Source organism: Belonocnema kinseyi, chromosome 8, assembly GCF_010883055.1.
Source record: "Belonocnema kinseyi isolate 2016_QV_RU_SX_M_011 chromosome 8, B_treatae_v1, whole genome shotgun sequence".
Lineage (NCBI taxonomy): Eukaryota > Metazoa > Arthropoda > Insecta > Hymenoptera > Cynipidae > Belonocnema > Belonocnema kinseyi.
Window position 1 is genome coordinate 136,341,747 of NC_046664.1, and position 13,317 is coordinate 136,355,063.

The following is a 13,317-nucleotide window of genomic DNA, read 5'->3' on the forward strand; positions in this document are numbered from 1 at the left end:
AATTATGTTTTGAAATTTTTTTTATGATTTTCCATAATCATACTATTTTCTAGTTATATTGCAAGAGACATTTTATGAACAAATGCAGTAATCAGGCATTTCTCGACAGAAAAATATTTTTTCGATGTACATTTTTTTAAATTCGGAACTTTATGATATTTGCAGCAAAATTAATAATTTTTTATTAATCTTATGATCTTTTAAACAAATGCATTATTCGGGCATTTGTCGGCAGAAAAATTCGATTTCTTCAATGCCAGTCTTTTCAGATGGGAAGTTAGTAAAAGTTTCAGCAACATTCATAATAAGTTAATAAATTTTATTATTTCTTTAAACAAATTAGATTAAAAAATGCAATAATCAGGCATTTGTTAACAGAAAAATACGTTTTTTTCTACGTCAACAGTTTTAATTAGGATGTCAAAAAAATTAATAAATTTTCCATCGACAGATGCTCGAACAATGCATTTGTTTATTAAATTTGTTTTTCAAAATATATAAAATTTATCAATCCATTATGAATTTTGCTAAAATCATCACGAACTTCCCAAAAACGACTGAAATCGAAAAAAAAAAATTTTTCCGTCCACAGATGCCCGAACAATGCATTTGTTTATTAACTTTGTTTTTAAAAATCACGAAATGTGTCAACTCATCATGAATGTTGCCGAATTTATTATGAAGATCCCAATTAAAAATCGGATATTGAAACAAAAAAGACATGTTCCGTCGATAGATGGCCTAATAACGCATTTGTTTATTAGATTTGTTTACAAAATCATAAGGTTAATCAACAAATTATTAATTTTAGTGAAATTATCACAAATTTCCGAATTGAAATAAAATGACATAGAAAAAAAACGAATATTTCTGTCGAAAAATGCCTGATTACTGCATTTGTACATTAAACTTGTTTATAATATAAACAATTATAATCAGAAAAGAAATTTTTTTACACAATATTGTTTCAATTCCAATTTCTTGCAACATAACTTGAAAAAATGTGTATTTATGGAAAATCGTAGAAAACATGTTTTCAACAAATAATTTGTTGATAACAATTTTTTTTTGTATATCGTCTAATATTGGAATATCCTTAACTAATGCTATTTTATGCAACTTAAGCGCTTTTAACCATTATCCTGTTATTGACGAGCACCAGGAACGTCAACTAGAAAAAAGGCCATTCTTTCGTCATATTTGTTAATCTATAAAAAAATTGAAAACCTAATTCAAAAAAGAGGCTGGAAAACTCTCTAAGATATCTTATTAGCTTTTTTTTCCATTTCTTTGTCGAAATTGGTAAAGATCTGTGGGCTGTACGTTATTCTGAACCAAACCAGTCATTTTTCTTCCCAATGTTCTGTTTTTTGTTTGAATCGTGAAAAATTGCATCAAGAACATTAAAAAAAAAAAGTAAATTTTTTGAAAACCCACACACGAGACGATTAGGAAAATTAAAAAACATAAGTTGTGATGAGAATGTGCCCGCGCAGCGGGCTGATTTTTTATTTTTAATATCGTGTTTCACGATTAAAACACAAAATACACATGCTATCAAAAAGTTATCTATAACAAATTTGTAGATATTTTTGAAATGCACAATTTTTGTTGAATCAACTTTTTACCCATTTTGCATATTTTAACCGCAAAATGTAATTTTTTTATTTTTCATTCTTTTTTATTCTGTCAAAATTTGAATTTTCAATTTTTTTGGAAAAATCAAAAAGGTGTTTAAACAATCTTTTAGGGCATTGAAAAAGAAACATTTTTCTTCTCGAGACAGTTTCTCGTGTCATGCGTTATTTGGCTTAAAATGGTGATTTTCGTGTGTATTTTGAAATTTTGTAAATGCTAGAACTGTGGTAAATTTTAGTTATATAAAAAAAAGTCATCAGGATAAATTGTTCGTCTGATTGAATACTATGAACATCCGTGCAGACGATTTTTGAATTTTGAAAAAAGTGGTCTCAAAAATGTTCAAAATACGCTCACTTTTTGAATTTCCACCCAAAATGGCTGGCTAACGAACTTGACCTTTACTTTAGGACACTAAAAGAGTATACCAAAGGCCAATTCAATCTGTCAGTTCTTTCGAAAGTTATCGTGCTAACAAACTAAAAATCTACACACACACACAGACACATCCGTAAAAACCTGTTTTTCGGATTCAGATGCTCTCAAAACGTGGACATTTGACAAAAACGGGGGGGGGGGGGGGGGGGGGGGGGTCAAATTTTACACGAATTTAATACCTTCTGTTGATGAGAATGTAAAAATAATTAAATCTTTTTTATTCCTCGTCCGATGAGATAATTGAATCGTCAACTGATTTATATATTTTAATTTTTTTAATGATATTCTTCAAATATATTAAGCAAGAATCAATTGATTAATTAATTAGTACATACCGCGTTTCTGCTACATTTAAAAACATTTCTGTTCAACTAACTTTCATGCTTCTTTCGTTTTCCACCACTAGTAGGTTTCAAATTAATTTCCATTTTTAGTTGGAAAACTGCACTATATTTATATCATACAATTTTGTATTGCTATCAGGATAATTTAATCGAACAACTTTTATGTATCACATAATATTTTAACGATGTGCTCTGCTAAACGGAACAAACTTAACTTGAATGATATATCTTTTTTTTGTAAAGAAACAACCTAAAAACCTATGTAAGTATATTGACAAATAGAGGTCAGAAGAAAGACATGCCAAATACAACAACAACAAAAAGAAGTGTACAGAGATTGTTTACCTGTAGGACTTTTATGAAGTTCATGTTTCTGGAAATGGTAACATTTAAATATTTTCATCAGAGAAAAATAACTATTTATTATAAAACATAATTTTACATATTTTTAGTGTTTTTATTTTAAAAACTCGGCTGACTGTGGGACACACTTGTACCTAACGCTGGGGTAGCGGTTTACCGGCGATTTACGTATCATGGTAAACTAAATTTGATCGACTAATTTTAATTTTAATTTAGTAACTTGAAATTCGTAAGCATAGTCTCCAAAAACCCCGAGTATAGATTTTCAAGTTTATATATCTCTTTTTTCAAAATTTTGGAACCGGCATCTTGAGTATGAATATTTATAATTTCTGAATTCAGATTCGTGATCAGCAACCTTGAAAAGCCCGCTATACCAATTTTGAAAAGAATCGAAAGTTTATTATGCATACTTAAATTATAACCTTTAGTAAGCTCAGGACTTCTCAAGGTAAGCTACTAACATATCCTTAGCTGTTTTGAAACGATGCAGCGACAACAAAATCGTCCCAAAATTCTTACAATTGAAAAATAATTTGGAAACATCTAAATCCAAATCAATTCTGCATAATACAAGTTTGCTTCTCTTGAAAGAAAGAATAACACATACCAAATTTCTCTTGCACACTACCTCCAAAAATTTATGAAAACTTCAACTTTTCCTATGAAACACCCCCAGATTTGACATTTGGTCTACATCGGACCGTATATCTTGTGACCAATCTCAACGGATTAAAGATCTTTCCGCTCAAAAACAAGAAATCAAATTTGACAAATTACTTCCAGTAAGGCAAACACGACTAACGGAAACAATAAAAAACATCTCCAACCATCCGTCTAAAATTGAAATGATTGCAGGCTTATCTAAAGGACATAATTTTGCAGTAGCTCCTTCCAAAATACCGAAAGAAGAAATAATCAGCAATTTAGAATCCACAATATATACCCTTCCACCCGAAAAGAGAATGACATATGACGTAGGACGGCGAACATTTTACGCCAAGCTCAAGTTCCCCCCTCAAACATAACAAAACAAGAAAAAATCGCAATTTAAGAACTCAATCGGAATAAATACAATATAATATTACCCACATACAAAGGCAACACAACAGTAATAGTTAATAAAGAAGACTATAACAACAAAATCATGGACCTTCGAACTGACGACACATACACAAAAATTAAAAAGGACCCTACAAAAACAATAGTCAATTAAAACAAAAACCCTTCAAAAATACTCTAAACTTGACAGCCAAAGAATATCTAAATTAATACCTACTAATCCCGTTCCTCCCAGACTTTACGGGTTCCCAAAAATCCACAAAAGATAACATTCCAAAGAACTCAGAACAAAATGGAAAATTGCGTTTCTTGGACGAATTAGTTTACAAAAGAACTGACAACACATTAGGGCATGAAGTTTACAGAAAACCCACCGATACAAACAGATATCTACATGCCTCCTTCCATCACCACGCAACTCAAATACAATCGGTCATCAACTCCCTTGTATATAGAGCTGTCTCCATAACAGATAACGATAAATTACAAAAGGAATTACAAAACGTTACACAAATCCTAATACAGAACGATTACACAAATAAACAAATTGATCAAGAAATACGAAAATACACTTAAAAAACAAGTCAACACAACCTGCGAAAGGAATAGAGAGAAATGCGAATACCACCCTACTCTACATCCAAGGTGTCACATACCAAATAAAAAGTATTTTCAACACAGACAACATCCAAACCATATTTAAACCCCCTGCGAAGATAGGACGACTACTAAATAACCTTAAACATAAAAAGGCACCCCTCAGTGATCCAGGAGTATATGAGATCCCTTGTTCTTGTGGCAAAGTCTATATTGGAGAAATCGGGAGAACGGCAAGCCAATGTATAAAGGAACATGAGAGTAAAGTTAGGCTAAAACATTTCACGCAATCAGCACTAGCTGGGCCTTATATCGAAACGGGACATAAAATTTTATTTGACAAAACAACAGCCATCCCAAATTCACGCAATATCTTTCCAAGAAAACATAGAGAAGCAATTGACATCTTAAAACACCCTAATAACATCAATAGGGACAATGGATATAATACCCATCCGACTTGGCTTTCCGTTCTCCCGGATTAAAAAAAAAAAAGAGTTGATTGGCTAATCAGGTTCGACCAGTCCCCACGATGGAGCGCTCTGACCAATCACAGGCAATCGTAAAGGATTTTTTCGCGAAATATTAATCTTTCTTTTTTTTAAGTGAAAGGCGGTTTGTAAATAGTTATAAAGTTCATATTTCGGAATTTAGAATAGTGCGTTGTATTTTTGACACCTTAAAGAGCGTCCGCGAAAAAAAGTCTGGTACTTTTGACGAGACACATGTATTCCTACGTATTTTGATCCGCTGATTCCGAATCTCAGGTCGAAACAACATCTTTCACGATTGGTTTTCGACATAACCTCAAAAACCGTATTTTTGAGTATATGATGAAAAAACATGTTTATTTTACGAGATTTAAGTTGCTGATTCCAAAAATAGAGCTAGATTAGTTATAAAACTGACGTATGATAGTGAAATATGACCTGGTATCACATAACTCAAAAAAAATTCTTTCAGCAGCAACTTGTAATCCAGTATTGCATTTTCATGGATTTTGAGTTACAGAACTCAATTTTTAAGCCAAATTTGCATAGTAACGAACAAATCAGTTACATTATTTCATGAAAATACTGCATTACAACAATCTGCTCTTAGAGAAGTCTTTCTCATCATATTTATCGTGAGTGAGCTTACTGCGTTTCTTCTAAAAAATAAGTTCTGAGCCTCTTGTGTTATGATTCAATCATATATCTTCGGACTGAAGTGTACATCTCTTTGCAGCCATTGAATTCAATTAAATGTTAAGTGTCAATACCTGCTACCGCGCTAGGTACTGGAAGTGATGACAACTGCTCTGAAAACTGTGAAAACTTGAATGTGTAGACCGAAAATCACAAAGCGGGCCAAAAATGTATGGAACGTTCTACTAGATGGATCTCATTGAAAATTTGTACTAAGTGGTTTATTTGGGTCGCTGAATACGAATTCCAGATCCAAATTTGAAACCTCAAAATGGCTACTCAATATGGCGACCCAAAATTTTGAGAACTCCAATGAGCTGACGGACTTGAATTAAAATTGGCATTAGAGGGGTATAAGGGTCGCTGCATATGAATTCGATCCGCTATATTGGTTGCGCCATTATTGGATTTTTGAATTCTGATGGCAGATTCGAATCACGATACAAAAAAATGTAATGCGCTAAGTTTCATGAGAATCCGTCATTTTGAAGTTTCAAATTCTGATACCATATTCAGATTCTGAGACCAAAAAACCTGCTTGTACCAAGTTTCATGATAATCGAAATAATATGAATCTATTTATTTTACATGACTCATATCGCCTCAAACCAAAGATATTATACACCAAGATGCGGCCAGTGGTGGCGGAGTGGGGATAGAATGATTAGTAGGGTAGGATAAATATATAGAAGTAAAATGAGCGGAAGAGGCGCTGACGGCGAAATGATTTTCTGTAGATAATATTGTTTTCTGAAATATTCATGATCACTATAGCAATCAGAACTTTGTATTACTCGGTGATCGAGGTGAATAGCAATCAATAAACAGATGAATATTTATCTTTAATCAATGAAATTAAATTTCCTTTACACATACACACACGCGCGCGCGCGCGTAAAGCGAAACACCGTAAATATATTGTCACATTTATAACAGAATATGACAGAAGGGAAACAAGAAAAGATAACAATATTTTTTTAATCACTTCGACCTAATCCAAAATTTTGTAACATCAAACAAATTAGGTTTAATTTTTAAGTCTGTTATTCTTGGTTTGTTTGTCTGGCTGGATGCGTGTGTGTAGATTTTTAGTATCTTAGCACGATAACCTATCGGGTCCTACATGGATCCTAATTGCCTTTTCTATTCGGTTTGTAAATGGTATTCTCGCAACGCAAGCCTAAAGGGACATAAGCGGCACCTAAAAGGATTTTCCATTTGGTTTTTAATTGGTTTTATATGGTGCAAAGTAACTTCCAAAGTAGATCTAATTAGTGTTTTGTATTAGGTCCGATTTCTCAACGAAAAAAAAGTTCTTTCTTAACTTGTTGTTATATAATCTTCATTTTTTATAGTTTTTGAGTACACGATTCGCCAATACGGTACTTACACATATAATCGCACGCTTGAACGCTTTGAAAAGTCGAACTCGTTTCGTTATCGATGCATATGAAAATTGGTTAAAAATAATAATTAAAAATTATATTTTAAATTAAAATTATTTCCTGAAAAAAAAGATCCTACTCCATCTTCACTCCATTGGGAATCGAACCACAAAACTTCTGATTTCCGGTCAGGTACTTTTCCAATTAAGCTATTAGAGGGATCAGAATAAGAACTCTTAATTCAAGATAATAACGCCAATTTTTAGCTAGGTGTTAATGGTACAAGTGATTATTCAGAAGTTTTGTGGTTCGATTCCCAATGGAGTGAAGATAGAGTAAGATCTTTTTTTCAGGAAATAATTTTAATTTGAAAAATATTATTTTCCATCTAGTCTTATTAAGACGTTAAGCATTTTCTGTTATTGAAGATTCTTAATTTGATCGATATTGTGTAGATTTTCTGCCTTCATGGTTTGGAGGGTTGATCTACTGTCGGTAAGGTACAATCTCTGATGATATAGCAGATAAATTAAAAAGTTATATTTTACTTCTTTTAAAAACAGCTCGATATTCTGTTTTCTAAATATATTTAAAAAGTTTATAAACTATTCAAAGTTAATAAACAATAAAGAAAATTAGAGTGTAAAAAAGCTTTATCAACCATGGTGACAAAAAGCGTTTTTCTGTAATACAATCACCTACATAAAAGCGCAGTTTTTAATGTTTCCTATTATTTTATGATACTTTCTTACTCAGTTTTTAATGCGACATAACAGTTCTTGAAAAATATTTTACAATATATGAAACAAAGAATCGCATTTGAGTTATTTCAAAAAAGGCTTTGCAGCCTTTGACTGCAAAGACTGACAGTGTCAGCCTAGGAACTATGTCAAAGTTATCTCTGAAGCAGTACTGCCGCCCATGGTGAATTTCCGATTGGAATGCCACTGTGCCAGTGGCGATATCCAGTCCTGGCCCAACACTGACAACCCAGTACAAAATAGTGTTATCATCCCAGATATATGCCAGTAGAGGTCCCAGCACATTAAAAAAAAACCAAGAAGGCTTTCATGATGGCAACCATGAGAGATCCATAAGGGTAGCCCATGTTGGACCCCTATGTATTAGCATGTCGTTTCCATGAGGGTCTATTATTATTTATTGAGTAATGGGTAGTTAGAAATTAATAAGAAAAAGTTAATATAATAATTGAAAGGTTTAAGAGTTGAGCAATTCGTATATTTTATTGCAAATTTTTAATAATTACAATAAATAAAAATAATTTTTGTTAAAAATGTGGCGTATTCAATTATTTCTTGAATGAAATAAAAAGAATACTAGACTGCATTCCATGACCAATATTTACCATTTTTTCAGATTCTTCATTTGATTTTATAAAACAGAAATCTAATTTTTTTGCAGACATAAAAATGAAAGTCTGGAAGCTCTACAAATTATTAACCATTTTTTTCAGCACAGCAAGAATTTTTTATGTTCCAAATGTACTTCTAAATTAGTTTAGAAATTCTTAATTTTTAACGATCTGATCTCAATTTTTTCGGAAGCACATTTTGAACATGAAAAAGTTGTTATGTGCTGTCAAAAAATTATTTATAATTTTTACAGCTTTAATTTTTTTCATTTTCAGGCCTTTGTACAAAATCAAATTTTCCCTAGAAAACTGGAAAAATGTAAAAATTAGGCATATTATGTAGTTTAAGAAACAAAAATAAAATTAACGATTTTTCTAAAACTCGCGATTAAAAATATTTGTATTCGATTTCAACTGAACAAAAATGGAAGATATTAATCTATTAATTTCAAATTTTATGCACGTTATAAGGAACCCAAAAGGAAACCGTTCAATGTTAAGGCGTTCTTAATTTATTAAATTTGTTCTTTATGATCCACTCTAATTTTCAGTAATAAGCTTATTGGCAGCCCCGCGACCATTGTTTTTTCTTTAATTTTCGGACAGAGACTTTCTACTTAGCTCGCTAAGCTGTCAAGCTCTTGAAAGCTGAGTCGTGCCATTTCTTGCGACCCAAGATAACAAGATAAAGGACTTAAAACTTTGAAGATACTGCAGTAAATAGTTCCAGGTCTAATTTATCCTTAGTTTTGGAAGCTGGTACCAACACAATAATTCCGGAAAAATGATTAAAGAAGACTGAGAAACGATCAAGAACTTATATTTTTTCAAACGAGTGGGAAGAAGAGATATTTCAGATTGAAACTGACAAAGATACGTGCTACTGCCTGCTTTGTAGAAAAAAGAATTTGATGAATCAAAAGAGAAATTTGAAAAGACATTTTGGTTCATTCCACGCTGAACTCGATCATTCGCATCCATTCGGAAGTGCACTACGCGCAGAAAAGGTACAGAAACTGAAAGCTGAATACGAGAAACGCTGTGAAAAGGTAAAAACTAGAGATATCGTGAGTACTGATCCCCATGACTGTACTCTAGCGTCTTTTGATATTTCTTTTCAAATTGCGAAAGCTATGAAACCTTTCACACATTATTCAATCATCACCTAGGTGGTTTACAGATGAGTATAACCGAAAAAAAATCGTGAATATTGTGCAAAACACGCATCTTTTCCAACTACAATCACGAGAAGAGTGAATGTTATGACAGATAACGTTCACGAACAACTGAATATAGACCTCAAAAAATGTGTTTGTTTTTCCATCCAGTTATACGAATCGACAGATAAGTCTGATACCGCACAGTTAATTGTCATAATTCGCTTCGTGCTTGAAAACGGCAGTGTTCAGGAAGAGCTGCTAGAGCTGATTCTATTGGCGGGAAATATCACAAAATTCACTGGACAATGTTTGCGTAACCCAGACTTTTAGCATTTTTTATCGCTTCATTGCATAATACGCCAAGAACTATTATGCGGAAAAACTTTCATTATAAAAACAGTGTTTGGAGTAGGTAAAAAGTAGTAAATCCAATTCGCGCGCATGCATCACAGAACCGACTGTTTAAGCTTTTTCTTGAAAATGCTCCAGCCGAATTCGCGGATTTATTATTATTTAACGAAGAAAGGTGGTTGAGCGCAGGGGAAGTTGTCTTTAGATTTTTTAAACTTCTTCCAGAAATAATAGCCTTTGTAGAATCTCGTTGCAAACACTGCGACGAGCTTTATGATTCAGCATAGATTTTGGACTTGGCATTTCTTGTGGATGTTTTAAAAGAAATGAACCTTCGAATCTTTGTGAAGCAGGGCATTCACCAAATAAGAATTCCAAAATTTCCAAACATAGTATGTTTGAAAATTTTGCCCATTTGGAATTATTTAACTAATCCGTTAATGGACTTTGAAGTACCGTATATGAAAGAATTGTGTGCTCAAATGTCGAAGCTCTTTCAGGTCGATGAGAATAAAGCTGTCAAAGAGATCATTCGTTTATCTACTGCTTCGTGGGCTGAAACGAGATGTGAAGATTTTTGGAAGCACCTGGAATTTTCAGAATATCCAAATCAAATCATCGTCTTCCAGAGAATAATGTCAATAAATTGAACTACTTGACGTTGCGAATTCATGTTTCTTTAATGAACCACATACAATCCAAGACCAGATCGAGCATCAATGGCGGAAATTTAAATGATGTAATACGGCTTGCAGTGACGAATTACACTCCAGTATCGAGGCAGTTGCGCAAAAAATGTGTTCGTATACCATGATGCACTGATGTATACATGATGTAATTAATTGCAGAAAATAATAATTTTACGATCCACGGGAACAAAATTGTTAACCAAATTAAGTTTTTTTTACAAAGTACTAAATATTCTGCAGAATATAACTTAATTTATAATAATAAACTATCAATTCAAAACAAAAGTCAAACACATGCACAAAATACTTCGAAACACTCTACTTATGGATTAAAGATTATGCATGTGCAAAAAATTCTAAAAATACCGCCTTTAGCATGAATTTCTTTTAAAAAATGAAGTGTAAATAAACAGAACGTATAGATTTACATTATTACTGCAAATATTAACCGATTCTCATTAATCTTTTTTCAATTCTATGTAATTATATAAATAAATTATGTTAATTAAAATTGAATTCATCAATTGTTTCATAATATAAGTTTTTCTAACTGGCCGAAATCTAATAAAAATGCCCGGGTTCATTCATTCCGGATAATTCGACTCACTCCAGAGTGTCTGCAGACTGGATTTTGACGAGAGTGAACAGGCTCGCTGCGGACATGCATGTACAGCTATCACTGAGTGTAACTGCTATTTTTCTATAATGTTCTCTCTTTTTTTATTATACAAAATATTAACATTTTTTTAAACCAGGTCTGCTTGCTCCGAGATATGATTATTTAAATAATGTATGCAAAAAATTAAGACATATATTACTTTCAGTACTTACTTATAATCGTTCAGAAATTAACAATTTAAAAAATGTCAATTATAATTTTTTAAATTTAACCAATTTAAATTTAATTGCAAAATTTAAACTTGTAATAGGGAAAAATCGAGAATTTAGCGCTTACCGTTTATGTTCAGAATTCTGAAATTGAAACCATTAAACATTGAAGAAATTATTCAATTTTTCAATTCAAATTTATTTAACTGAACTTGGAATGTCGACCTTTTTGGAACATTTTTCAAATCAAAAATTTTCCATTAAAAGTTAATCTGTGTTTTGAACGTTTTTATAGAATAATTTGATTTTGAAGTTTCAAAATTGAAATATTTTTTATTTTAAACTGTGAAAATGAAGGTGGCCTTATTTTTTAATATTAGAAAAAAATTTTATAATCAATTTTCATATTAAATCTTTATTTTTTTAAATTTAATAACAGTTTAGATTTTGCTACTTTTAACAAAAACTTATTAGCAGAAACTTAGGTAAATAATTTTTAATCATTATTCATTAAAAATTAATTAGATTAAAGTGAACGACGGCGAGGCGTAATTTACCGTGACCGTAAAACCATGCTCGATTTCTGGACAACGAAGAAAAAAATGACAGAAGAACTTCCTGTCAGTCTTAAACTTGTTTCGGTCATCATCTGCTGAAAGTGGTAAGCCCTGTAGTAGATTTTAGACACTCCGAATATTTAAAGTTTTATTTTCAATCTGCCACATTTTAGTTGTCCCAAATTTAAACTTTTTGAATTAAAAAATATGTTGAACCTCTTCTTCAAAGCCTTACTTCAAATTTTAGAAATATTTTTTAAAACATTTTGTGCACAATTTGACGCCTATAAGTGTTTCTTATAGCTCACTTTCGGTGAAAGCATAAATGCGAGTGACTGATTTTAAATTATCAATTTTATGCCATATAAGCTTGCATAATTATAAATATATTCTTAATATGATCTTAATGATTTAAGTATTTGCGGTTAGGTAGATATTTTGGAGAAATTTTCCACTTTCCGTTGTTTTATTTAATGACAAATATTAAATTACAGTTCAGTTGAGAATTTTACACTTTTGTACAATTTTAGACATTTCTATACTAATTTGACGCCGCTGCGCTGAGTCCACTTTTTACATACGTTTAGCGTACTAAAATTCCACAACCTTTTTTTACAGTGTACTATAATCATAACTTCTGTTATGTTCATAGAGGTAGCGAATCTCTAAATTGTTTCAAACTATATTTTTAAATCAAGCTGGAGGATTTCTGAGATCATATTTTTAAATGTATATTCTAATTTTCAATTTTAATGTTAATTTAAACAAAGTAACGATAAAAGTTAATAAGAAACATTATTATAATATTAACAGAATATTTGTACATTTTCCTAAATTAAAACGAACTGTTTAATTTTCTTTAAATGTATTTTAGAGTTTTTAAATTTTAATATAAACCTAAAAATTAATGAAAGATTGTACGTTGCGCACGCACGAGATTTTTAAGTTTCACTTAAGTCTGTACTAATAATTTTTTTTAAATAACATCCTCATAAAGTATTTTCATTTATAATACTGTAATATCACGCGTCTTGGTCATGGTCACGGCAATTTTTGACAGAATATAAGTATATTTAAGGAACATCTAAAGTGAATGGAATTCAGTCCCTTGGTATTTTCATTTCGAAGTATTCTGGTGCAATAATACTATTCCAAAACTGTACTGCCTTTTGTGTCTTTTCCTCGACAAAATCGGTATCAAAGTAAATTCTATCTACTTCCATTCCCTTAGGTGCCCAGATGACATAATCACACCACAAACGTTCTGTTATGACCATTTTTAATTGCACTTGGAAATAATGCTGGTGGTTTCTTTTTGAAGATAACCTGTCGCTATTTAGAGAACA

General features: G+C 31.5%; 1 protein-coding gene across 3 annotated transcripts in view; it reads right to left on the bottom strand.

Moving 5' to 3' along the window:
• The window catches only part of LOC117177628, a 164,459-nt gene that overhangs the window by 55,849 nt on the left and 95,293 nt on the right, over window positions 1–13,317 (bottom strand). The gene's annotated exons all lie outside the window — the stretch shown is intronic.